The 25,766-nt window shown below is 42.0% G+C and overlaps 1 protein-coding gene across 3 annotated transcripts in view; it reads left to right on the top strand.

The window, feature by feature from the left end:
• The first annotated feature begins 3,858 nt into the window (after positions 1-3,858).
• The window catches only part of LOC111253713 (uncharacterized), a 97,860-nt gene continuing 75,952 nt past the window's right edge, over positions 3,859-25,766 (top strand). Inside the window, exons 1-2 of one of the 3 annotated variants that reach the window (XM_086974220.1) lie at positions 3,859-4,220; positions 11,760-11,909. The gene's annotated coding sequence lies outside the window, so the exon portion shown is untranslated. Of the gene's footprint in view, positions 4,221-11,759; positions 11,910-16,051; positions 16,496-16,534; positions 16,876-25,766 lie in introns of those variants that run through there. The other 2 variants (XM_086974219.1, XM_086974221.1) reach the window with 2 other exon arrangements.

Raw genomic sequence — 25,766 nt, forward strand, 5'->3', positions numbered from 1 at the left:
GTAGCTCGCCGGGATGCGAGTCTTGAAACGCACAGCAGGGGACGCCTCCCGTTTAAATTAGCGTTGGGAGAAAAGATACCGCTGCCACTAACAGCGCACCTTGGAAAAGATGGAGGACGCATAGGTGAACTATAGGAAACAAACTATCTTTGGGATAAGGAAAGAGTGAAGGGAGGACAACGGGAAAAAGGTTCCTTTATAGTATGCCTAGTCAAAAGGCTCATTTTTTTTGTAGAAGCCTCTCGAACTGTATATGTTGAACAGTGACAGTCCCTTTAACAGCATTTTCTTTTGGTGTCTTAAACATGGTCCACTTGACAAGATCGTTCTATGAGTTCTGCCGCTTTATAATCGTAGGCAAACTGTCTTAGGAGAACGAACGGGTGACAAGCACGTCGTGTGGAGAGAAACCAAAATAGTCGGGTGATATTGCAGTTTAATACTGAGAATAACACTCATGCATTTTCGTACGATTTGATGTAACAGATACATTTGGCCTATTCTCAATTTCGCTGATTCAATTTACAGAAAAGTCACATCTTAAGTGGACGGCCTGTTTTTGTTCACATCCAGTGCCAGCTACCCAAGTAAACTAGATTAACTGGACTAAAGATATTCCATACAGGTAAACGATCATTCTATTGGATCACTCTGTTTCGCGTGTACCTAACAAACCCTGGACCGTCTCTGAATTCTAAAATCATTCATTTTGAAAAGTAGGCTAAAATAGCTTCCGTCAGACTTTCGATACTTGATCGAACTTCTCATCATTGTCTTCCTCCCACATATCAACGTTACTCTAGAATAGCCCTCAGATGAACGTATCTTCTAGTCACACGAGTCGGTATATTGTTTCATATCAGATCCCTTAGCGCCTACGTTTAATTCAGTTATTTCTCATCTTGAAATATTACAGATGCAAGTTCATTGCTAAATAGAAACAGGAACTTCCCAAGAGACAATAAAATCTAATCAGAATGTCTACAGCCTTGAAGTCAAGGTGTTGGGTCAAAAACCTACCAAAGCAGAACAAATTTGAATAATCACTAAATAATAGCAGCAATATTAACAAAGTGGAATAGGGTTTACACTACAAAAGGGCAGTGTTAATATTGAGAAACTGTCATTCACTCATTCAAGTATCAATCCCAACATTGCGTCATAATCAAATTCCCCTCCAATCTTCCGCGCCTGTTCCTACCGAAATTTACATGTCGGGTTATTCTATTTGTTGCTACTTCTGTCGTCGCGGGCACTTCGGATAACGACAACAAGCTGGCCACAACGACTCATCCGATAGCGGCGGCAGCAGGGATAGCTAGGCGATAACGCGAGGCGTAACAAGGTATAGGTAGAGTGGCCGGGGGAGGAGGGGGGGGGGGGGTAGGTAGGAAACCAGCTAGCGGGTATGTTAATATCTCTAGTTACGAAACGCATGAAATCCGTCTAGATAGCGACGTGCAGAAACGAGCTAAGCGGGCACATAGCCACAAGCGACCCATTCTATAGAATTTCATTGAATGATTCTTTCGCCAAAGACATCAATACGTCGATGTTTACATATCGGCTCTCTATCGCCCTGGGTTGCATCAACACCCCCTGTTCCTCCTGTCCCTAGTGGACTCTCTATTAGTTCTGTATTGTCCGTGACGGCTACAGACACTGTCTGCATATGAAATCAGATGCGAGCAGCGACGTGTATCAGCCATACGATACGGGCGTACCCTTCTCACAAAGTCGAATACAAAAATGATAGTCCCCTCTTTCAGCGCATAAATGATCGTGAAATTTTCGCTCGCTGTTTTCTTTGTGGTGAATTACTTTCGGTATATTATTATTATTGAAATAAAAGAGGCAGCTGCTGTTCATGTGTCGACTTCAGCCTTTGTGTCCACCACGTGAACTCTATCTGCTTGATAGTGGTTAGGCCACCTCAATAGCAATGTGTGGCTTCCAGCAGAAGCATAAGTTTGACTTTCGCAAAAAAAGACCGCAATCGTCAAACTTCGCATCGTTCTGGGTGAGGTGTTACCTTAAACCTTGAATATTGTTTTTTTTTAGAACTAAATTTTTAGTAACGGACAATATAACTCGAAAATTCCGTTCCGGAATGGCACAACGATTATTGTTGGAAAAAGCAAGAAAATATTAGTACTCATTGAATAAAAAAGAACAATAAAAAATCATTAAAAAAAACAGCAATATACACTGGACACTGTTAACTTAAATTCGGCTGTGTCGCATAGTTACCATATATGCCGCAAATTAAATTTTCCAAATAGTCTACAAATACGAATATTCAAGATATAGAGATTTATGGTCAAATCGTTAGACTTGATCTTTTTCCCGTTCTGTTCTGTATCCCTCAGTCCGTAGGATCAACTGTTCCCGATGTCATTTTCGAACTACATTGAATATTGCACAGGTTCTACACACAGTGTAGAATATGTGCAATATCAGCATACTATTATTATAAATAGATTATGCTGCCCTCTTTAAAAGCACTGTAAAAAAAAAAGTCCAGTGATGCCAAGTTGCATAAACGGGACCACAATAGTATGTTACTTTTGCAGAAACCCGTGCGTTCAGCGAGCTTTGCGCTCAACAGCTTTAGCGTTTCAAATGCCCTCTGGTAGATGACGCCGTCACGTATTGGAGCCGCATATGGTCTATGTGAAGCTCATTATCGCATTACCGATTCCTTCCGAGTGGACTTCCTCTAAGTGGAGACAAAGAAAAATAGAATAGGTACAGACCCAATTAAACCAAGACGGTGCAAAGTGGCCCTACAACATGAAGCACGCTGATCGTGCAGTGTATGATACCGTCATGAATAATGGGCCTGAGTATTACTGTACTTTGAACGAGCTCGACGAGCCCGAACCCCCTAATGTGAAACTACAGCAAAACGGCGGGATGTTCTGCGAACTTGCGTGAACGCTATCTCATGCGCATCGACGATTTGCTAAATCAATACATCGGGAACGCAGGGCTTTTATACAGGACTATTGGTAGAGGTTGTTGAAGACATATCTTTTCTTAGTCAAGAAGACCTTATAATTGTTTCCGAACTTGACGAGCGCTTCTGAGGCAACATGCTACGTTATATAGAATTTGGCTTTTGTTCATTGCTAGCTGTAGTTGATGCGAGTGATCGCGGCGTTTTAATGTGATAGACACCAAAATGCTACTTAAATTCTAACCAAGTGTCCCACGTCGCCACATACGCGACTGCCAATAGGTTTATATACTATAATATGAGTAAATAAAATCTCAGCACCTTTCATCTCATGCTCTCCTTTGTTTGGTTCCTACAGACGTTAACTAGAAAAGCAGCTCATATTCAACATATAACATAAACGCAGTAGGGACCGCCAGTACTGTATCCGCAACATAGAACATTACCTTTGCTCTATTCCCGTCATTTGCTCCTTGTCTCGCGCGCGCTCCCTTTTACTCGCTCGCTCTTGTCCGTATCAGTTGGATGGACCTATAGGACGTTTGTGAGCCTGCGCATTTGTCTAACGGAGCCCGAGCGCATGTTTACGTCTGTTTTCGTCTTTCTCTGTGTGGAGCCTTTTTCTCATTGAAGCCTTGTTAAGATGCCTTCAGACGGTAAATGCTCGAATGGTCCATGCAAGTGGATTGGAGAGAAATGGTAATCTGGCTGTCCGTTTCAGCTATGGACAGTTCCCGTTTAGCCTGTAGTCACTATCTTTCTCTCCTTTTCGAGAGGCTGCGATTTGTTCGATTCTATTGCTAAGAGCGCATTGAAGGCGGAAACATTCGCTTGGACCAAACACTCACTCCAGTGTCTGCCCGAACCAATTGCCCTATGGCTGTTCGCTCTTCTCATGGCAACTTGTTCGGCGAGCGTCTAAACGTTCCAGCTGCCCGTCAATTTCCCAGCCCGTGTACCCACATCAGCTTGCTTAACCACTCCATGTCAGCCGATGACCGCGTCTGCTTACGTCACCCACACGCTCCCAATTCCGCTAGTTCAACGGCTGTGTGGTTGACGGACTATTGCTTCGTTTCAGCTGGAGCAGTCAATTCGCGGCTTCGATATGCAGTGTCCGTTGTGGTACGTTGCTGAAACTTAATTAAGGTTACTATGTAACCCAACGACACGGAACCAGCCCTTGGCCCATACCCGTATCCTGACCACGTTCATCCGAGATACGAAGGCCGCCAGCTGTCGACTTTGAACTCGTATGTAGGTATGTGTATGCGCTTGTTTAAAGGTCTGACAATTTGAACCTGATTGCGTGACTTGCTTATTTCCGTGACACGCGTCTCGATTGGAAAACAGATTTAGGAGAAAAACGCGGAGCAAGGACAAACAGATGGCTGTGGATGGGATTGGTGTGGGCTGTGTGGAGCGCAAGGCGTTCTGTACGCCTATCTTTTATTTCAAAGACAGGAACATTGCGTCGTTCTACTGTAAAACGAATGTTACGGTTGACATTGCCACAGAAGGCAAGTATGTAAAGGGCTAAGACAGCCTGTCAGGAGAGGCTGAAAAAACGTGCCTTTAATAATGCCGGTGAAGGTACGAGTAGTTTGTCAGCAATTTTAAGTACGCGAATCGGTGCCAAGGTGAGCAGATTACTAGGTCAAAGTGGAAATACTAACTTGCCCCATTTGCTTTGTCTTCGACGACGTCATCGGCACGCATAATGTTCGATTCTTGTTTTGATATTGTCTCATAAATATAGCATAACTTTAGTCCCTATACCCGTGCTTTATATATTTTATTTTAAGTGAATTTCGTAAACTGTAACGTAATCTTGGCATCATACAAATAGCAGATATATGTAGAGAGTGCTGGCTAGTTTAGCTCGTATGTCAGCTAGCTCTTGCAGTATAATCTTTCTTTCCGGCTGTCTTGTTCTGCTCGCAAAGTTACAAGTAGACCAAGATAAATCAAGTTGCTCATCTGTCAAGTTCCTTAGACGAAAGCTAGTAGTTTGCGAAAAAATGTTCTGCTGTGTGCAAATGAAATCATGGGTATACCATTGCTGCCGCTGGCCAAAGTGCGGTTTACCTCCAACAGCTGTTCCTTAACCTTCGCTGGTTAGGATCTAATCCGTAGGGAGTGCCTGGGACGGGAGGACCGACCATGTCGCCCAAGGCGTGTGCTAGTTAGTACTGCTGATGGCAAAGGCTTCCATGATCATTCGCCATTTCCCCTCTGCTTGTGTACACGCATCAACAAATCCGAATAAACAGCTCAATATTACACCATTTATGAATGGCTAAAGGTCAAAACTTCAAGTTACCCATAAGGTGATATGCACGACATAAGCTTGCGAATACTGGAAAATATTCCTTTGTATAGTTTAGATAGGTAGAATATTTAGTATTTTAGTAAGTCATTTGCTGCAGATGAGCCCGTAAAATGCGATGGACCAGGCTACCTCACGTTAAGTTTTCTCAATCCAGCTTTTACCTTGAAGTGCCGCACGAAGTTCTACTCTGGACAAGACTGTCGAAAGCGTGTCGGCCTCATATTGCGGTTATTCGGTTGGCGGTCGTATTGTATATACAAATATCTTCAAACTGTGTATACTATACACAGCTAATATAATCGTATTCGTCAACAGCTGTCGACGCTCGGAACGTTTTGCAATTGAGAGAGATAATCAGATCAGTAGGCAGATCTCTGCAGTGCATATAGGGTTCTACCTAGCCTACCTAGTCCTTGGTCTCAGGTGGGATAAGAAAGATCAGCTCAACTTCCACTGGCCTCGAGGGATCTGACAACGAAAAGCGTGGACGAGTCCAAGAACCAATCGATAAATCGAGCGAAGATGATGGCTTATTTGGCAGCGGTAGCTTACCGGCGCTACAACTGTACGCCGTTGACGCTGCGGTAGCGACTTCTCGTACGACCGGGTTTCTGTTAGCTCACAGCAATAAGGCGCTTTCGAATGTGTGCGTATGTTCGGAAGGGCTGGTCGTTTGCGGGAATAGTTCTGGGTTAGTTTGCACCAGCTGGGGCGACTTACATGAGAGACCGACTCAAGAGCCGTTGTACCGGTTTACCCACCGACCTTTTTCTCCGTTTGCAGAAGATACGATAGGACCATTAAGACAAATTGTTTATCCTGATGTGGTCCGCTGGAAGGCCTTGCTCAATTGGAACCGCTGTCGCCAACTCGCGGCGAGTATTCGATTCAGCTTTGTTTCAGTCGATGAATATTTCACACCGCTGCTAATTCTAGCTGGTACAAACTTCATTTGTCTTATGTTGTACCCTGATTAAGTAGCGCCCGTTTTCCTCGTAAACTACTGCGATCGTTGTAGTTGCTAGTGTAATTGTTTCACGAAGCAAAGAACAAGCGGGGTGGATATTACTACAAAGTATCGCAAGTAAAAGTAAGCGGTAACTTTTGCTCTTTGTTCCGACGAATTTAGGAAAATAATAAAGAATTTATTAGAAATAATTTCTCGGACCTCCCATTATCTTCCCTAACCGTTCGAGCAACATATGGATCGAAATCAGGCGTCTATAGGGGCAGTTGACTCCTCAACCTACGCGTAAGGCTATATGTTTAATTGGTTGCCTTTATTATTGTACTGGATGGGTCTAAACAGGTGGTTTGATTATTTACGAAGCAAGTCAAATGAAAAAAAATTGCTATTAAAGATTAGCCGATGAGAAGGTTTAGCGATGCCACTAGCAACAATATAATGTTATATAATTCCCTTTTTTATTGACACCCCTAGCATATATATAGTCGACAGTCGATTGACCGCTGATATCAAACGAGTTTTGCAGAACCAGCTGGATAAACTAAGACAACAGGGAACGGACTTAAATAGACGGAAGTCAATGAAGGCGAGCACAATCAAAATAAACTGATACCCCTCCTTTATTCTCTTTCATAAGAATTTGTTAAGCATTTTCCTTTTTGCATCATAAAAGAACAGCACTTGGATTCGCGGACGCGCACGTGCTCTTATCGAGCCCAGACGGGCGTCTGCGCTGATCTCATGGACAAGCATACATAGGCGCGCTGATACATATTCGTAGGGCAAATGAATACAGATGGCGAAAATGCATAAGGTCTAAGCGAAGTAGCGATCAGACCAACAGGAGCAGAACATGTCAAGGAAGGACAAAGAGAACACAGAAACAGCGAGATAAACAGTGGTCGTCGTATCCTCTGTGTATGTGTTTAGCTGAAGGGCATGACGTGCATGTACATCAAGATGATAGCCATCAACGATGCTTGAGGGCATTCGACGAAGATAGAACGCAGCTTCATCACTTTTTTGTTCCTGGGAGAAACTCAGGGCGACGATAGACATCACATGGGTCCGCTCCCCTATCATTGAATTGGGGAGCACGAAAAGCAAGCTACGATTCACACGCGTAGCGTCATAGAGGGAGAGAGAGAGCGCAAGATAGGCGCCAAAAAGCAGACGGCCTTTGTAGAAAAGAAAGACGAACTAAGAGGCAATGCTGCAAAATAATAACGGAGATGGTGATCGTGATGTTGTTGATGCTGTTGATGGCAGGTGTGATGATGAGATGTTTTTACATTCAGCCTTGCTTTATGCTCTGAAACTGGAGCCACACACTTTTTGGTGACTCGGAAAACGGGAAACGATTAGAGGGTCAACACAGAATCCAAACAGCAAGGCAACATCTGAAGGGAAGGTGGCCAGTCGTTAATTTCGAAAGAGCAATTATCTGCGAAGAAAAATAGAAAATTACGGGTTTGATGGATGAATCGCAGCTGCGGTAGAAAGATGAAATATTTTATATGTCGATGGCAAGACTTTCAGACATATATTGATATTTTCCTGATGTCGCTGGGTGTCGAAGCTAAATTAAGCTTAGGGAATAAAGAAAAGACAGAAGTAGACGTTGTTTAACCAGTGTATACAAATTAAGTTTATTATTTGGCAAAGCTCTGTGTGAGATACCGTAATAATTTCTTTCACATTCCGCCTTTACTAATGGTCGTTTGACATATAGAAAATATATGCATACGTACCTAGCTATGAAGGTGCAACATTGATTAGCTTCAACTTGGTGGAAAGGGAAAAAAAACCGAATTTCGAGATTATTTTGAATCTATCAGCCACCGTTCTACCAGCACCGTTCGCTGACAGTGTTGCCAGCGCTTTTATGAGTTCGTAAAGGTATTGCCAAAAGTAGTGGCAAGCCGTCACGGAAGCCAAGATCTGCAAGTTACCTACCCAACACTTCGAACAACGAACCAAAAGCCATCAAGATTTTACTTGCCAAAGGCGGAAAACCAGGCATGACATATAACTCAGTATCGTAGTTTGATATGAAAACTTTAAGTTGTTCGCATTCAATCAATACACAAATGCAAAACAGGCGTCCACCTGATAAGTTCGTAGCAAGTTTATTCCTAACAGCTCGCAATATTTCAATCGAACTAGCAAAAAAAGCGACGGAAATTCAAATACTCAATATGTTCCTCATCAAAAGTTGTGCACCGGTAGCGTCTCTTTGTTTTGAAAGCCGTCGCGCATAAACACGCGTGTTTTTCCTTTATATATAAAAAAAAAATAAGCTAGGTTTCTCGGTTTCCTCTATCATTCTTCGAACGGACAGTTGTGTTTCTGGCGAAATTTCGTTCTGCTAGGATGCACGGGGCCTATTGTTGACGGCAGGAGCCACTGCATGTTTTTGGATACGCATTGCCTTTCCATCTGGATTGGATAGTGTGAAATTGCATCATACCTTGTTGTAAGGACAGTGTCTGTGTGTCACCACAACGAAATTGATTGTCTAGCCCTTTGAAATCGTAATTTGCGAATCCATTCATTCGCCAAAAACCCACAATAGCAAAAAACCGCGTTTGCGCCCTACGGCAGAGCCAATGATGGTGGCAAGGTGGTGCGAAGCGAACTCAAAACACCGAATCAAAGTAATAGGTAAAAAGGAATTGTAAGTACAAAATGTCAAAGGGTGCGACTGCGTCTGACGAGACATTGCAGTGACTTTGGATGTCGAAAAGTTCTAAAGATCGAATCGGGACGCTTTCGGCTGGTATTTGCTAGCGTTTTAGGTGCGCGCCCCACTTGTACTCCAATTACTTCGATCACGGTTTCCCTTCGAGAGAGGAGAGCTGCTAGGAAACTTCATCCCGACGAGTCGAAAAGTAGCATACAAATTCCACAACGGGATGACGATATGTGGAAGGAATATAAATCATTTGAGTTACAGAGTATGAACTATTACTTTCGTATATTATCGGTATTGCGATGAGTGCATGGCCAAAATTCTAGCTGACATATGCTTTATTTTGGGCAGAATAGCACTACTTTATAAGAGGGAGAATAATATCAGCGAAGGACCGAACCAACGGCTACGTGTCATGCCGTTGGTGAATCCTCGTCTCCTTTTTACCATCTTGATTGCCTGGTATATTCTCCAATAGGACGTAGTGATTTGTTTATTTTAAGATGGAGGGTTCCTTAGACGGATTATTTGAAGCTACTATTTCATTAACCACACTAACTATTTAATAAGGCGCTACAAAGCTATATTTGTTTGAGTTTAGTTTTTTTTTTAACGTAAAATATATGCATGTGCCATTTAACCTGCAGATACATTATATGTTAACCAGGAGAAGCATGCGATCCATTAAGCTAACTAACTTCATATCCCGTTCCATATTTTCGACGCACTCCGTAACCAACTTTCTCTCCTCGGATGTTTGCTGTATATGCGGAAGTAAAGAGATGGCGACGGAGAGGTCTGAGGTCAGCTGAGGCAATGGGCCCCTATAGTCGGTACCGCACACGATCCCTAAACCTCTCTGCCGAGAACTACAAGATTTCGCACCCCGCTCAGCCTACACGACGGATTCTTCATATACGTATGACAGTATAGTCCCACACATTCAGCCACTTAGCGGTGGACGAATAACGTCAGGTCCGAGACGAAAAAGGACGACGATATCTTAGCGGCACGACACGGCGACGAGATGATATCATCTCGTCGCTCATATGAGTACGTGCTTGGTGAGCCCTGAATCGTAGGCTGACAGCAGCAGTATCATCGTCTCCGTCTGTCTGAAATGTCGATCCGCGTGTTGACCTATCCAATTTCAGATCGACGGTATCGCCCTTTGCAACGACAGTAAATGCACTAAAGCCAGCAACACCTCAACGGAAGCGTGGGCGGCAGCTCGAACAAGGAGGGCATCCAGCGAAGGGCCGAACCAATAACCGATCCTCGTCTCGTTTTTATCATCTTGATTTCCTGGTATATTCTCCAATAATGTCCAGTATGACATAAGCAATTCGTCTATCTTCTTTCGTGGTTCCCACAAGACCCGTCTGTGCGAAGCGTCAACGAAACGCCCTCTGGTCGTTGTCTTTTTGCGTGCCTTTTTTCCCGATAGAATCTTTTTGCGGAGCGTTTTCGAGCAAAGAAACCTTGAGATTCAACAGAAGCCAAAAAAAGGCTCGATAGTTAAATAATGTTGGTTACGTTTCAACGAAATCCTGTTATCAGTTGTTATTAAAATAGTTAGACAATAAGATAATAAGATTATTACGTTCGACTTCTTGTACAGACTTTTCAGTTGCACTAGTTAATTAACAATTCAGATATGATTCGTATATGCAGCGGCGCAGTGAAAATTACCATAAAGAGCTAAGGGTATAGAGAAGATGATAATCTAGACAACGTAAGTTTATATAAGTTCATCATCACAGAAAAGAAGGCCTATATGAATAAATATACAGTCTCAGTTTATATAAGGTTTTAGCTGGCAGAACTTGTTCCAAGACCACCTTCGTAAAGGCTAATGATATTTCGTGTGCAAATTGTCTGTCACTAGTTGATGTAGAGCCAAACAATTGGTGCACGTTTCTGATATACAACGGTCCACAAGTTAGTATAGACCACATACAATCACCCTTCATCTATATTTCGTCTTATATTCATATGGTTATTTGACTATAAGACTATTGGCGTAGTCTCAAGACCTGTCGGATAAATACTTTCAGCTGTATTTAATCAAACGAAAGCCTCGCGCTGAGGTGGCTCCCAAATGATGGGAACAGCCTTGCTAGCAACATAATCGAATTTCGAACAAAGCGTGGAGCGGATCATCATCGTCTCCTCGTAAACTAGCCCGGGATCAGCGATCGCGAGCCATTGTTTGAATTGGCTTTCCGCCTGATAGGACGACTTATTGCTAGACCACTGTCTTGGCAGCAATGTTGTGAGCAGTCGCCCATATAGAATCCAGATATGCTTCAGCTCACCGTCCGCCTTTCACAAACAGATCTTTAGTTGCTGACAACACACACACACATCCTGTGCAACTGGACGCAGGATCCGAGCTCGAATCCACAGCCAGTTCAGGATTTGGATTTTTCTTTACAGCAGGAACAAGCTTGTTTTGAAACGTTCGTGAAAACAGAAAAACAAAGATTGTTGCTGAATATCCTATTAACTATTAACAGCGCAAAAGGTTCATAAAGAGCAAGAATGTTGTATAAACTAATTTAAGAAAAGTAAAAACTAGCATTGTGCATTCATTAAGGTGGAATTATTCTGTCTTGTGTGTAAAAAGTCCTCACTTAAAACGACCCTCTTACGGGTTTGCAAGAAACTCGTTTCCAATATAAAGGTAATGCAAGATTATTCGGAGTGGTACATCCACCTCTTTAGCTTATCGCAAAGCTTTGATACTGTAACGCCCAGATTTAAAAACTTCTAACTCTCGATAACTAAGTCATGTTTCACCTATCAGGTATGGTCACGCGACAATGGGCCTTGAAACCTCGTTCATTTACTGGTTGATGCCGATGATCGTCGAACACGAAAAAGTTCAATTCCGAGAAACTGCCTGATGGGAAGCCCGCTGTTTATTGTATACTATGTGTCTTCGACCGTCATGCAGGTATCCTATACGACACATTTCTCTAAATCTTCTATTTTGAGAATAGCAGGACGCTCGTACACTAAGGAGGCATATTATGATTTGTAGGAGAACGGAAAATGCAATGGGAGAAAAACTTGTTTCAAGGCTTAAATGCGTTGATAAGTATATGTATATATATATATGCGAATGCCACAGACGATCACATTCATGTATGTCGTTTCTGTAGTACGGCTTATTGTTGTTGTTTTTGGCATTTGACTAGCTGACGAATGGTTGGCGGCCTTTAGCGGCCGTCGTTTACTCCCTACCGAAGTAGAGAACATTGTAAGCAAGCGAATTGAATTTCCCGCTCCAGCGCACATCGTCTATAAAGCTTATTATGATTGCGTCAGAGATTTGGTGGTCTGCAAGCCACGACCGGACCGACCGCATCTCAACTGCTGACTCACCCAGGAGCATTGCCTTCGTGCTAGTAGTATGTACGGTCTAGTACACAATCCCGTCAACCTGCCCACTATAATGGACATTGTGCCATGAACATGGGTTATCATTTTGTCAATGCTATAGACACCTACCTCTTGACTATATGCGTATCGCTGGATTGGGAGGGAATGGCTAGTCAAATATCGTCTATAAAATAGTGCGCAAACGTGATTACTATTATATTAATACGTTTATTAATATACTGCGTTAGGCTTAGAGGAGCGGATTGTTTCAAATACCCAATAAGGGAAAAGTCTAGATAAAATACAAACAGCCGAAATATTGTGTGTCCCGTTAGAACGTCGTAACTGCGCTAAAGCGTGTGTTTCCTTCTGGCTTAGAGTGTACAACTGGATCATTATCTTTATTTATTACTAATTTATTATTTATTGTTCAAGTTTAAAAAAATTATACCTGATTTTTACAATTCATTGGTATACGATCACATATATAATTCTCGTATTAATATATGTTCCCGTTACCATAACAACAGAAATATCATAAATTCTACAAACTTTCTAGCAATGGTCAGTCAAATCTGTCTTAAATTGCGTTATAAAACACTGATGGCATCGCGTTACACCAGGTCAGAGATCTAAAATATGAAAAAAAATTAAATAAACGCAAAATTATGCTCGGAACACTTGATTATAAATGACATCTCGTGACACTTGATTCGTGTGTCTATAATTTACATTAGCCCGGCTTGCTAAATAAAACGCATTATAGATCTATACAGGGGGAGCACTTTATTAAGGGATCTAAATAAGGCGTTAATGGACCGCGTTGCGCAATAGAAGATGTCGAGTACAAACCTGGCTCACAAGCTTTGACTATAATCGTTTTGCTGGAACAATCTTGCGTCCACAAATAGTTGAAATGTAATCCTTCGAACAGCTTCAAATAAAGCCAATAAGGTTTTCAATTTTATATGCTACCATTTGATACAGGTTTATGCACATTGCCCCCTCATAATGATTAGGGTAAAGTTAGATATGAACATGTAAAACTGTCCGTTTGTTCAATGGCTTGCATCGGCTTGCGCCTTCCCAGAACATGTCCTACGTAACTTGTAGAACTTTGACAGCTGTATGTTTTGAGAGGTATAGCGTGAATAGTCCTTGGTATGTTCATTGATGAATCCACTTAACAATTCCGTAAAGCAACACGAACACAGGCAGAACGACCACTTAAGTAGAAATGTTTTTAACACTTTTGCAAAGGGCCCTCGAGACTCGGAAATGTACACCGCAAACGAATTACAAATAGAGCTTGTAACTATGTTACAGAGATACAAAGATTCTATGATATAGTAAACGACAATTGTCGAACGGTTCTTTTTTCCTGTCAACGTCACCATATCTTGCCGGCTGTGCGCAGAGGGGTTAATTTTCCAGACGGCAGGGTGAGTGAGTCCAAAGAATCAGTGGTGTTGTTCGCCCTAAACTAAATATGTTTCATCGAAAAAGCTGCAAAATAATTCGGCCTGAAGGCCGATCATAAAAGCTATGCGTGAGCCAATAGTTGCGGTTGGCGCAGTATCTCGCACGAGTGTGTGATTAGTTTGGGTCTGTCAATGGCAGTACGTACGATATACGTGCTATTGATCCCATAACTTATACCACGCATCCTTTTAAACTAGAAACACTGGAATATATTTCATTTTGACTAGGTATGTATTACATTGTAGTGCACATTGTAGTCTTGCAAGCATGCAGTACTACAAATCTATTAGCACCAAGAACTCTACGATCTGTTTCGTAAACTAGATGAAAGAACTCCATAAAAGTAGTTTATTTACAACGGATCATACTTTAATTAAAAAAAAAAAAAATGTTATGATTTCGACTGCTAGAACCAACGCTTTTATTTCTTCATCGACGAAGCCTAAGTCGAACTTAACGCTGACTCTCTCGTCAGCTTGGCTACGTTACACTTCCCCGTTTATGTCACTTATCAGTTATTGCACAAAAGCTAAGAGAATTAATACTTTTCAGCTTAGCGTCTATCACTCTTGAGACATCGCTGGCTATGCTTCACGCTGTCCTCCCTTCATGGATAGAGTCTCCAAAACTGTCTGTTACAATCAAGGAAATATTATAGACAAACTAAACGTGCCATGTTGTTTTTTTTCCATATGGTAAATTGTCCAGTGTATTCAGCTTACGTTATGCTTTAGAACACACTTTTATCTTCTTTTTTTTTTTTTTTAATGAAATACTAGCACAGTAGCTGCTATTCTTAGAAACACCCGGGACCCAGCATCGATACGTTTGTTGATTTATACCCTGGGTAGGCGTTTGTTGGGATCTGTTTTATCTGTCCAAGAACAAAGTGCAGATGGGTATTTGCCAAATTCTTCATCGACGCGATCGCTGGCAAAGGCATTGCGGTACTAATCATTTAGAGCTTCTTCTTGAAGCTTCTATTTTCAGATACGCTGTATATTAAATTTACTTTCATACCTTCTAATTATGATAAGACCCTAGAGATTACTGTATTATTGAAGAGAGGCCGAGGAATTATTTGCTTATCATACCTGTAATCCATTGACTGCTAAATCCCTGATTGTCATCATCACGCCCCATTGATGTGTGCCCTGTTGTCAAATTTTGTCTCTTCACTAGCCCAGGCCCAGCAAGTCGGTTTCATGAAGGGACAAGTGACATTTAAGGTCGCTGCGACACACGCCTGAATAGTAGCAAACGCCTAGCGCCACTATATAAGCAACCTAAACTAGGCTGTTCTAGTAAGACAGGACTAAAACGTTTAGGTTGCTACTTTCAACATATCAGCATGTCGATGCACATAGTTACGTTAGAAAGAGACTAGGGAATGGCTAGCGCGGATTTCGTCTGCACTGGACGAGTTGCACCGAAGTTTGTGAAGTAAAGCTCCAAAAGCTGTCCTGAATAGCGCTGGGCTTCAAAGCACGGGTCAACTTTTTTGACAATTTCCTCCTGATCTATGCCGTACTCGGTCTGCTTGTGGGTGTGAATATATGTATTGGTACAAATTGAAATCCGAGATAATCTGTCGGAGCAAGCAGCGCTCTGGGAGAAAGCGAAAATTTGAAGCACGAGATTTCTCAAATTGCAATAAACAATTACGAGCGCTTTTTAGCTAGGAAATCAATGGGTACAACGAAGCGCGTCGAATGAAGGGCGCATTAGGATCAAAGCAATTATATTACTCTGCAAACAAACCATATCAAAATAAATAAAAACTATATAGGAGTAAACCGGCGATGCAATATTTTATTTTATATGTGAAATATTCGAGGCATGTTTGAAGAGGACGGTAATTCAAACGTAACCCTTTGCCGATATCTAATTTATATCAACTTCCCTCTATAAAAGAAAGGCCAGTTTATTCGATTTATTTACTTATTTGCCACTTTAATATTTCTGGTACACTCTGGCACCGTCTTGTATATGTGTATATTCTGACATTTATGAATGCCATGTCTGTTAAAACTGGTCTACCCTGTTATATCATTTGCATTTCCCGCCAAACGGGAAACATGTCGTCTGCTATAAAACGGCCATGTAACGTGAATATTTCTGCTGTGCACAGTTAGACGAGTAGATGCTGTAGATACAGATTATCTTATGACAAGTGGTCGTATTACCACTTGGGAAGGGAGTGGGTAACTGTTCCTGTTCTGACGCGGCTGATCGACGCGTGCTGCCAAGACAATTCGCACTTGAGGCAGGATAAATTTGGTAGAACGTGGATAGCATGCAAGGCACGTATCGTGCAAAACCGTTGCGCCATACAAATTTTGAGCTTCATTTAACGATGCCCTTTATCTCTGTTACCGTATACATTAAACCTTTAGTCATTTTCGAGTTGAGTTTTCTTTAGGAACTCAGTGGCAAAGAAATGTAAAGTACGATTTTACCAATCGTCGTGATAGACTCAATAGAACCAACGAAACGAGGGACCTTGTAGGTAACGTTGTCAATGAATCCTTATGCTTACAAGGTTCTATACAACGTTTAATGAGTGCGAAACTTTCCATGGTGTAGAGAGATGCGGATGAAAACAACATCCCTTGGTTACTATAGCACGTGAACAACCGTAATGAACGTGGGTTATCCTAAATGAGCGAGTGATCGGTGAGTATCTCTTAACGACCGCAGAATCTTTCTATGTCGGCCGTCGGCCGTGTGCTATTGAATCGAACAAATGAGAGTTATTTTTCTAATGCGATATATTTCTTAAATACGCATTAAGTACAAAACGAGTACCTAGACTGGATAAGGTATGTGTATCATAATGGGTGATGAACGACTATAGGGAACCAGTTAGGAACTGCAATTGGTCAGTCAGTCTATTGAGAATCGTGTAGGAGTCTTCGAAGTGTTGGCTTCCAAACCTGACGGATTCTAGTGGCTTTTAGACCTGCTATTGAGTACATGATCGCCTGAATTTTCTTCGTCGACCCTGCTGTATGCTGTAAGCAATGCGCAGCGTATCTTCTGTACACAGTGCAAAGGTAAATAAACTTCTCACCTGGTCCGAACAATATTTTTGACAAAGTGAAACACTTACAAGCTTGCCCCTCCCATAACAAATATAAGGGGTTTTTGAGATTGCGTCAGCATTAATCGCAGTTTATGTGAAAATTGACGATGCACCCCAATAGGACTATGAAAAAAATAGAATTCACACTTTGACGGAGGGAATTTGTTAATTTAAAAAAATCGAACTATGTAAAAATAAACCTTTTCATTCCTTTATCCAGAAGCAAGCTAGACATACCCCTAAAAATTCGATAAGAAAAAAAAAACTGAGTACTTCGAAATCACGCCAGTTACAGAGAGCCTATTTAATGATATTACCCATGTATCGATCGAACCAGAAATCCACAGTCGTACCTAAAATAGGCCATGAAAATTTTCAGCTAAACAAACGTGAAGTACAAAATAGCTGAACAAATTTGGGCAACTTCGTATAGCTACTGCCATTACTTTCAACGTTCTACCAAATGTGACCACTGTTATCAACGAGATGTTGAACCATTTTGCATCATTCTGCATATTTGCGTAAAACAAAAAACAAAAGCTTGTCGTTCACGAGCTTCACTTGTCGACGCCTCGTTGGTAGCTAAGCGGCCTAAAGAACGTGTGCCTTCTAAGATGTGAGCCCCGCTTGTGATACTGTTTATCAGCACGAAAAATCCATCATCATCGAGTCCTGTAACAATATTTTTTGTGATTCGTGTGCGAGAGTAGTCAGGCCACCGCAGGAACGGCGAATGAACAGAATGCAGTAGAATTGCGTACGCTAGTTGGATATTTGCTACAATGGAAAGAAAAACGAAAAGCGGAAGCAAATGCGCGCAAAGCCAAAGTCCCCGTATGGCATTCTCTAAAGAACACTAAACCTACCATTGGTTGCAAGGGTCACAGCCTAAATATCAACCTAGGCTGATTTCGTAATCGAACGAGAAAAAACGATATAGGGAATGAAATATATCGTGTCATTTCTCCATAAGTTATTTCATTTCCGTGGGTTCTACTGCCATTTAGAACCAAATCTGTGTACACTGCTTGGTAGGCGAAACTTAAGTCCAGGAACCATCGGAGCTAACACGCTACCCCGCTGTTTGAGATGATCCCCTAACCGCCTTCTCCAATTCCGTTTGCTCTTAGTGCGTTCTTCATAGATAATCTTAACCCAAGAAAATGTTGGTCTTCCGCCTCACCCAACAGATCTGCAGACTTCAGTTGTTTTTGCAATCTGAAGAAAATACGCAATGTTGTACGCACGTGGATACTCTCGATGAAAGCTGTCGTTTGGGCTTAAGATGCCCCAACCGTAAGCGTAAACGAACGGAATAAATGAAATTCTTTGCTAATATAAACAAGCGTAAAAGCTAGGTAATCTCTGGACGCATTTCTACAACACAGAAGTCGCAGAGTTAGGTTGTACTCCCCGGCCCTTCGAGTTCGAAGGGGGTAAGATGAAAAACAGGGCAGCGGTTCCTGGGCCGATACGGGTCTTTTTTGATAATGATAAGACAGTTTAGTCCGCCCTTTTCTTGGCAAAGTAGATGGTGCAATTGAATTGTCTCGATGACCCAAAATCTGCGCGATAGTAACATAAGACCGATTTTTACTTATGCAAGACGCGACTTCCCTTCTGAATGATTGTGCATGCCATGCTTACATCATAATCACTGAAAGTCTTAGAAAAATATGACATGACTGCGCATAAACATAGAATCTATTAGCGACTCCTTGCGTTTGTTCTCAAATACACCTATTAACACGTTGAAGTTGATCTGTATGTAGTGGCGCTGATTGATACTTCTCGCGAGATGTGCTAGTCGCGCGTCTAGCCGTTGATGACGATAATAGAAGTTACTTATGGGTGACTTGGGTAGACTGATGTAGTAGAACGCGCTGGTCAACACTTTAGACAAAACTTCTAGCCAAGTTTCCTATTCCGCGTGTCGTTCTCGCGTATGAGTCTGTGTGCTATTTAACACAGGTCTGACCCCGCTGATTGAACAAATCAATATACGTGTTCAACGATGTATGTGCCTTTGATCAACTAATCGACCTAAGCGAGCATATACGTAGACGAAATATCGTAGACAAAGCTTATACATCAAAAAAATTCAAGGACAACCCATTCTGTGTAATAATTGGTAAGGAAGAAATGTTTCGTTGTGAGCAATTTGTCGCTAGGCTTACTATGGGAATAGAAGTTTCGAAATGTGGCGGGCCTCATCAGCTGTTTAGCTAAAAGGTGCTGTGAGTTCGGCGAAATAGGATTATGTCATCTACAGACTCTTACCGGGGAAGGCCCACGATTTCCGTGGCTTTTATTGAATGCTATAAAAAACCAACGATAGTTTCTTATATTACGATTTTTTATCTTGCCTTCGTATATGAACTTCTATTTCTCGTTTGCAGTTCCTGTTTTGCATTGTATTTGTTTTTTGTATGAAAATACGCTATAGATTCCTGTCATGTCTTCCTTTCCCTAGCTCACAATGGCTCGCATATGAAAACTCGCGAATTAGATCTTTTTTTTTTTTTTCTGTTTTTTTTTTTGCAAAAGCGATTAACTTTGTCACATCGATAGTCGGTTCTATGAAACTTCAAAAACATCTGAACTTATTGGTTACACCGATTAGTATTCTGTGTATATACGTACAAACAGACGGTATTTCCGAGCTAGTCAATATAATGCCGTGTATGCACCCGCAATAAATGTATAGCCATTTGCACGTCTCCAGCCAGAGCAGGTTGTCTTGTTATTGGCTTTTAAAATTGAAATTTATTGTAGGATAGAGCCTAAACCATTTAGTAAATCGATTGACCATTAAATTCATTGGGTCTGCTGCCCGCTAGTGCTCTATAAAGAACGACCTACTAACGATTACTTTGTGAGCTATTTCGAGCTAAGTCAATGTTGCTGTTGTTTGGACTACTTCTGTAAAGTAGTACGAACTACCTTGAGCCCATCGTCCACACAAACCGATCCAATGGCGATCAATAAGCAATCTAAAGCCTGGGGAAAGGTCTGACAAATGGATTAATTACGATGAAATCAATACGGAAACGACCCGATATGAAGAACTAGACCAAGCGACGCTTACGTTTGTTTTGGGATTGATCCTTATTTAATGTCCGCTATTTTCGATGAACTTATTGTTTGAAATTGACAACAACGAACGAATGAGCAACGATTATTGGATAACTCGATTCCTCGACAGCTGCTCGTCTTTTAAAACTGGAATTGTTTTAGACACAGGTCTCTCTGTAGGATTTTTTTAAATACTTCATTACTAACATGGCCCGAACGACGGTGATCGAAACGCTCTCGACATTCAGAATCCGTATAAAATTTTACATTAGTTCACGCTGGCCACTAAAGTCTTTTAACCAGACTACTAAGTTGTCATTTAAAGTGAACCAGCTAAACATCCACTCAATACGTGCAACTTAGCAAAAATTAAGTTATTTTGCTAGATCTGTTGACATTGTTGGGGGCATCTTCGCAGCGTCTGGGACAAAGCGAATGATGCACTGCCTCCTGCTTCTCTCGTCCCTATTCTGTAAGGCTGTGCTATGGTCTTTGCTGCGTTCTATTCTACCTACGTATACGTATGTATGAGTCACCATAGGTACGGGCAAACCGATCAGCCTTGGGTGGCTGTAGAGGGCTGGTTTGCCGGACTGAAGAGCAAGCTGAAAAGACTCTGTGTGCAAGGGACTAGTGGAGGGGTGTTGATAAAATTAAAACAATGAATGCCCCCAGGTGAAGTGCGCTGCAGTGAATACGTGATGCAGAGTTAAGCACAATTGGACTGCAGCGTTTCAACTACAGTCGTTTCCTCGCGTTCTCTGTTTTGCCCTGCTTTATCACGTTTGCTTTCGAACAGTGCCTTAGCTTACTCTTGCATGTGTCCTGCCCCGATGCGCGGTCCACCGGAGGACTTTGTTTGGTTTTCGCAATTCCTAGCAATGACACGATCTGCAAAGAATTGATGGATGTACAACAGCGGCATTGAAAAGAAACGGTGAACTTTGGTAATGAAAAAAAAGAACAGGAAATTAATTGTCGAGATGGAATTAAGACGACTGTTGGTCATGTAATGGATTGTACGTATCCGGGCAACAAGCACGCTCCCAATTGCGATCCGCCCAGGCAAAACCGGTAGACATATCTAGTTGTGTCGGCCTCGCTACGCGGCCTAATGCTAAACGTTTACAATGTGTAGACACTCGCAAATAGCTGCGTTTGAGACGCATGTGGTGCTAAGCGGAACAGCGTACGTTTCACAGTAGGTCTTATAAACGTCGACTTATGTTGCTATTTAAAGTTCTTCTTCTGCTCGTTATCAACGCACAACTTATTTTGTTAAACTATTATAATATTTATCGAACGCTAGTAAAGATTTCGATATGATTAAAGTTTATTGAAAAGTCTAAATACGAATGTTTATAGTTTCTGGAGCCCTCGAAGAGGCCGTAGAAATGCGTCCCCATTAAGTAATCTGTTAATGAGCAAGAATCTTGACAGTCATATGTTCATTGCGTGGTCGCCTGTGGAAGGAAAGCTGCGAATAGATATGTTTATTTCAAGGACAATGTTCTTCTCTATATTCGTATAGCACTTCCTGAAAACATCCATAAGTAGGTATGGGAATATAGAAATCTCTTCAGTTTACAGCTATGTACAAACAAGAGATTTGGGCCAGAAAAACGTCCTACATATTCGGTAGGACTATACTAGTTCGCTCGGGACTTTAAGGCGAAGCATAGCTAAATAAAGCTGTTTCTCGTAGAGGTTTTCTTTGCGACTGTTCGGGTCGCGATAATGGACTAATTTTGGTAGCAAGATGCTTAATGTGGTCTGGAGCGGTAATTTCATCTATACATAAGCGTACCCAAGTGAACACGAACATGTCGAAGTAGACGATGTGTTTCGAGCATGTTTTGGGAAATATTGCATGTTGGTTATACCTATTCAATCCTGCCCGTAGGGGATGCGGGTGCACGAGATGCCTTGTGGGGTTTTCGGGGTATCTTTCAGTCTGCGTGCCAGTTAGACCCCGGACGAATTTACCTCTTGGTCCCGCGTTAGTCCTTTCATGCGCTGGTTTGCATGAGAAAGCCGAGGGTAATGAAGTATAAGGTGCTGATTATGCCCCCTCTCAACCCAGCTTCTGCCCCGAGGAGCTCGCGAACGAGTCGGCGTCCCTATAACCAAGTTTTCTTTGTCGGTGCTTTTCTGTGGGGTGGGTGTCCCGTCTTCAGATAGAAAGATGAGGCGAGAGTACACAACGAATAAAAGACCATCAGAATGACTTATACTACCGCAGGAAATTTCATTCGACTCTGATTTCTTCGATACTCACATACAGTTTATAATGTAGGCGAACTCAAGATTAAAATATTAACCTATCGTTCACATATCGGTATAAATCAATTAAGATAATACTACGAATTTACAGAAGCAAGCAAAGAGCACTGGGTTTTGTTGAGGCGATCTTGAAGCACTAGGCTTTTTTCTTCAGCAAGGCCGATTTTCTAGGTTGCTTAAGCTATTTTTATATCAGAATATTGTCAAATGTATTATGTTAGATACTTTTTATGAAATTTAATAATTGTATCTGCATAACATTGCCATTTGTCTGCATAACGTTTCAAAATTAATACAGTACTTAGACGAAAACGGTATGCTATTCGTCTTAATTCTCATACACGATATCATACAGATGTCCTTCTGAATTAAAAGGACATCACTCATTTGATCACGTCTACCAGCGTAGAAAAATATTGTTTATATCCGCATAGTGGCGAAAGATCAAACTCTAGACAAAGATATAAACTACCAAAGGTTCACTGTTGAACGGTGAAAGCGTGTTGAGAACAACATGTTGTAGGCATTCCAATATGAGAATGATTCGATTTGCGCATAAAACTGGGTTCGCCAGCCTGCACTCTGTTATAGCAACTACGACGCCGATCTGGGAAACTGTCCACGTCACTGTATCCCGACGGCTCTGTTCCGCGGCATCATTATACAGTGCATCCCATTTCTATCCTTCATCCCCGTGTCTACGTGGCCGCAACCGCTCTCTCCTTTGCACTCACTAAGCATCAGGCTAATGAAGCTTATTGATGCTTCTACGGGCAGACGGCCGGCCGGTCTATCCGTAGGCCCGCCAAATACTTCCAGGATACTACCACTCCTACCATTATGTTGCGTTCATATGTGATATGTGCATGAAGGGCCCCTTTACCTACTTTTCTGATAGGTGATACCTACGCATCGAACACTCCCAAACTAAGAGAGGAGCTTAGTTGGCCGTATCTGCTGCTTTGGGCAGGGTCAGGATCTAACAGCATGTCGATAATATCGGCAGGTGTGTGAACTCGAATGAGTATCCGCGATTCCACCTAACCTCTGTTCCCACTTCAAGGTATCGGGCAGACGAGGGGAAGTTAGTTCCCTATACGTTGGCCATAGCGCCACAGAGTAAACACCCGCGCTTAACAACGGCAACAGCAGCTACGTCATAGAGATGCTATACTAAAATTGGACTAGGTACACTGCACATATGTACTTACAAGTATTCACAGTCTCGATATCGAGCAGTAGCTCACGAAACTCGACGAGGTCGAAATTCTGTCTAATACGACACATACTACGTTTTACTAGTCTATCTCTAAAACCCGATAAGGTCCTGCATGAAGGACACGTTTTTAAAAAACCGACTCGGTTCTTGGACTCAAGCGTGCGTTACTTCGATAACCGAAATTTTGATTCAGCAAGAATCGATCAGGAATACGTGACAGAGAAGGGACGCTGTCTGTCATATAGCATGACAGCTCTTGGTGTCGATCTAAAGGACTGACAAGCAGCGCTGCCTTTTTCTCGTTCTGCGTTTTTGAGGTTGCCTGGAGAGAAGCGTCGTCCAGTGAATAGGTGCACGAGTAAGCGCTAAGCATGTCGATGATGGTGACGTATGTAAGATAGATCAAAGGTAGAACACAAAGTAGAACCTGAAGTGGGCGAAATCGGCATCACCGCGTACCAATCCTTCCTTGACCTTAGCAGACACGATGAGGAACGGTACAGCTCATTATTGGTTTCTTCGAATTGCCAACATAGACAAGAAATTGTGACAGCCGTGGTAAATCAGTGGGAAGCGCCATGTGGCCAAGGGAGATGCCATCTAACCGCCCTATTTCCCACTTTTGTCTCACTCGGGGGAGCCAGTACCTTGTTGTCTAGGTGGTGCAAGTAAATGTACCCATGTATAATAATACTGAAGATTTCATGTGTCCATTACATGGAGGGCCGAGCTCCACCCCAGTCTAGTCCGTCTAGTAGCTTTTGCTCTATTCATATAACCTGCTTGTTCAGCAGTAAGTCCTGAGTGAAACCTGCTAACAGCAGATATTAGGCTAGCGTAACCTAGTGTGACTATGGGGCCTGTGGCCGATCCATTTGGTAGGATCTGCATATTGTACTGGGCAAGTCCAGCTGCCTGTCAACATTAGGTCAACGTTAGGTTTATTTAGGTTGTGCGGCATAGTTGAAGTGTGCTTTTTTTTGGCATCAAAAGGTTATTGCCGTACATGATTACGTTGATGCTTTCATATTGTTAGAAGAAATCGATAACGATTGCGAGATATGGGCAGTTGTTACAGGGATTTACGAAGAAGCGATAGGTAGAAGGGCGATAAAACTTCTCATTAGGTATCTTTAGAAGCAGCTGTGTCAGTAAACCCTGATACCTGTTGTTATAGACGTTGTTTGGATAGCTCATAATTCGGAATCTAGAATTGGTAGGGTAATATTATTTTTGGTGAGCAAGCACCACAAGAATAAAGGTTATGTGCTGAAATTTAATTCAATATTTAACTTTAAATAAAATTATAACTATTATGAAAATTTATAATTATGGTAGTTGTAATGTGCAATGACAATGTTTATAGAAATAGTTTTTTATTTTTCATTTTTCAGTAAGTTGTCCTTGACCATTTGAACGTTATATTTTCAACCGTCATCGATTTTCCTTACTCCAACATATGCTGCGGATTTCAGTCCTCTCCTTTTGAGGCGCCCTTATTTGGACGTACAGTGCCAATGCAAATTTATCAACAACCGCCAAAACTAGCCGAATTCAAAAAGTAAAACTCCGCACATGGGCAGCCCGATACAGCTCAGGTAAATGAATCTGAAACCTTGATAAACCCACATCGGAGATATACTAATGATTTTTTTCTGTCAATAATTATGCGGTCGCTTTCGAATAGAACACATTTTCTAGCTAAGAAGAGAGGTAATAAATTGTACGGCTTCCCGAAAGCCACAAAACGAGGGGATAGGCCTTTTAGGACTGGCTAATATCGTAAGTCGTCATAACAAAGTAAATTAATCTTTAAAGGTAAAAATAAAAGTATTTGGCAGTTGATGTAATGTCCGGCAGATCAATACAATCTACAAAATTAATGCATGTAGACCGAAGTACTGACGAGCGGCGTAACATACAGCGTTTGTACACTGCCGCTCATCCGGAGCGCCATTACATGGTAAGCTTCTTGGAAATTGCGAAACTGTAACCTTATCTATCCAGAAAAAGATGTCCTGATGTATGAAGCTAAAGCTGATCGAAGACAGGTGATCCATTCGAATTTGCTTGACCTAGGAGTTGCTGTTTACGTAGAGTATTCGTCAGTTCTGCGCTCTTGTTGACACCTTTTCTCAGCCGGAAATCTATACCACTAAGAACCGTTTTCGAGGTGCGAACCCATCCTGCAGTTTCACTTTGCCACCTGAATGGATAGTACGAGTTGAAGGAAATCATTTGCACAACTCACATTCATCCAGGAAAAACAGTACAGGGTCATCCTG

The sequence above is a fragment of the Varroa destructor genome, unplaced genomic scaffold (genome assembly GCF_002443255.2).
Source record: "Varroa destructor unplaced genomic scaffold, Vdes_3.0 BEIS01000007.1, whole genome shotgun sequence".
NCBI classification, from domain to species: Eukaryota; Metazoa; Arthropoda; class Arachnida; order Mesostigmata; family Varroidae; genus Varroa; species Varroa destructor.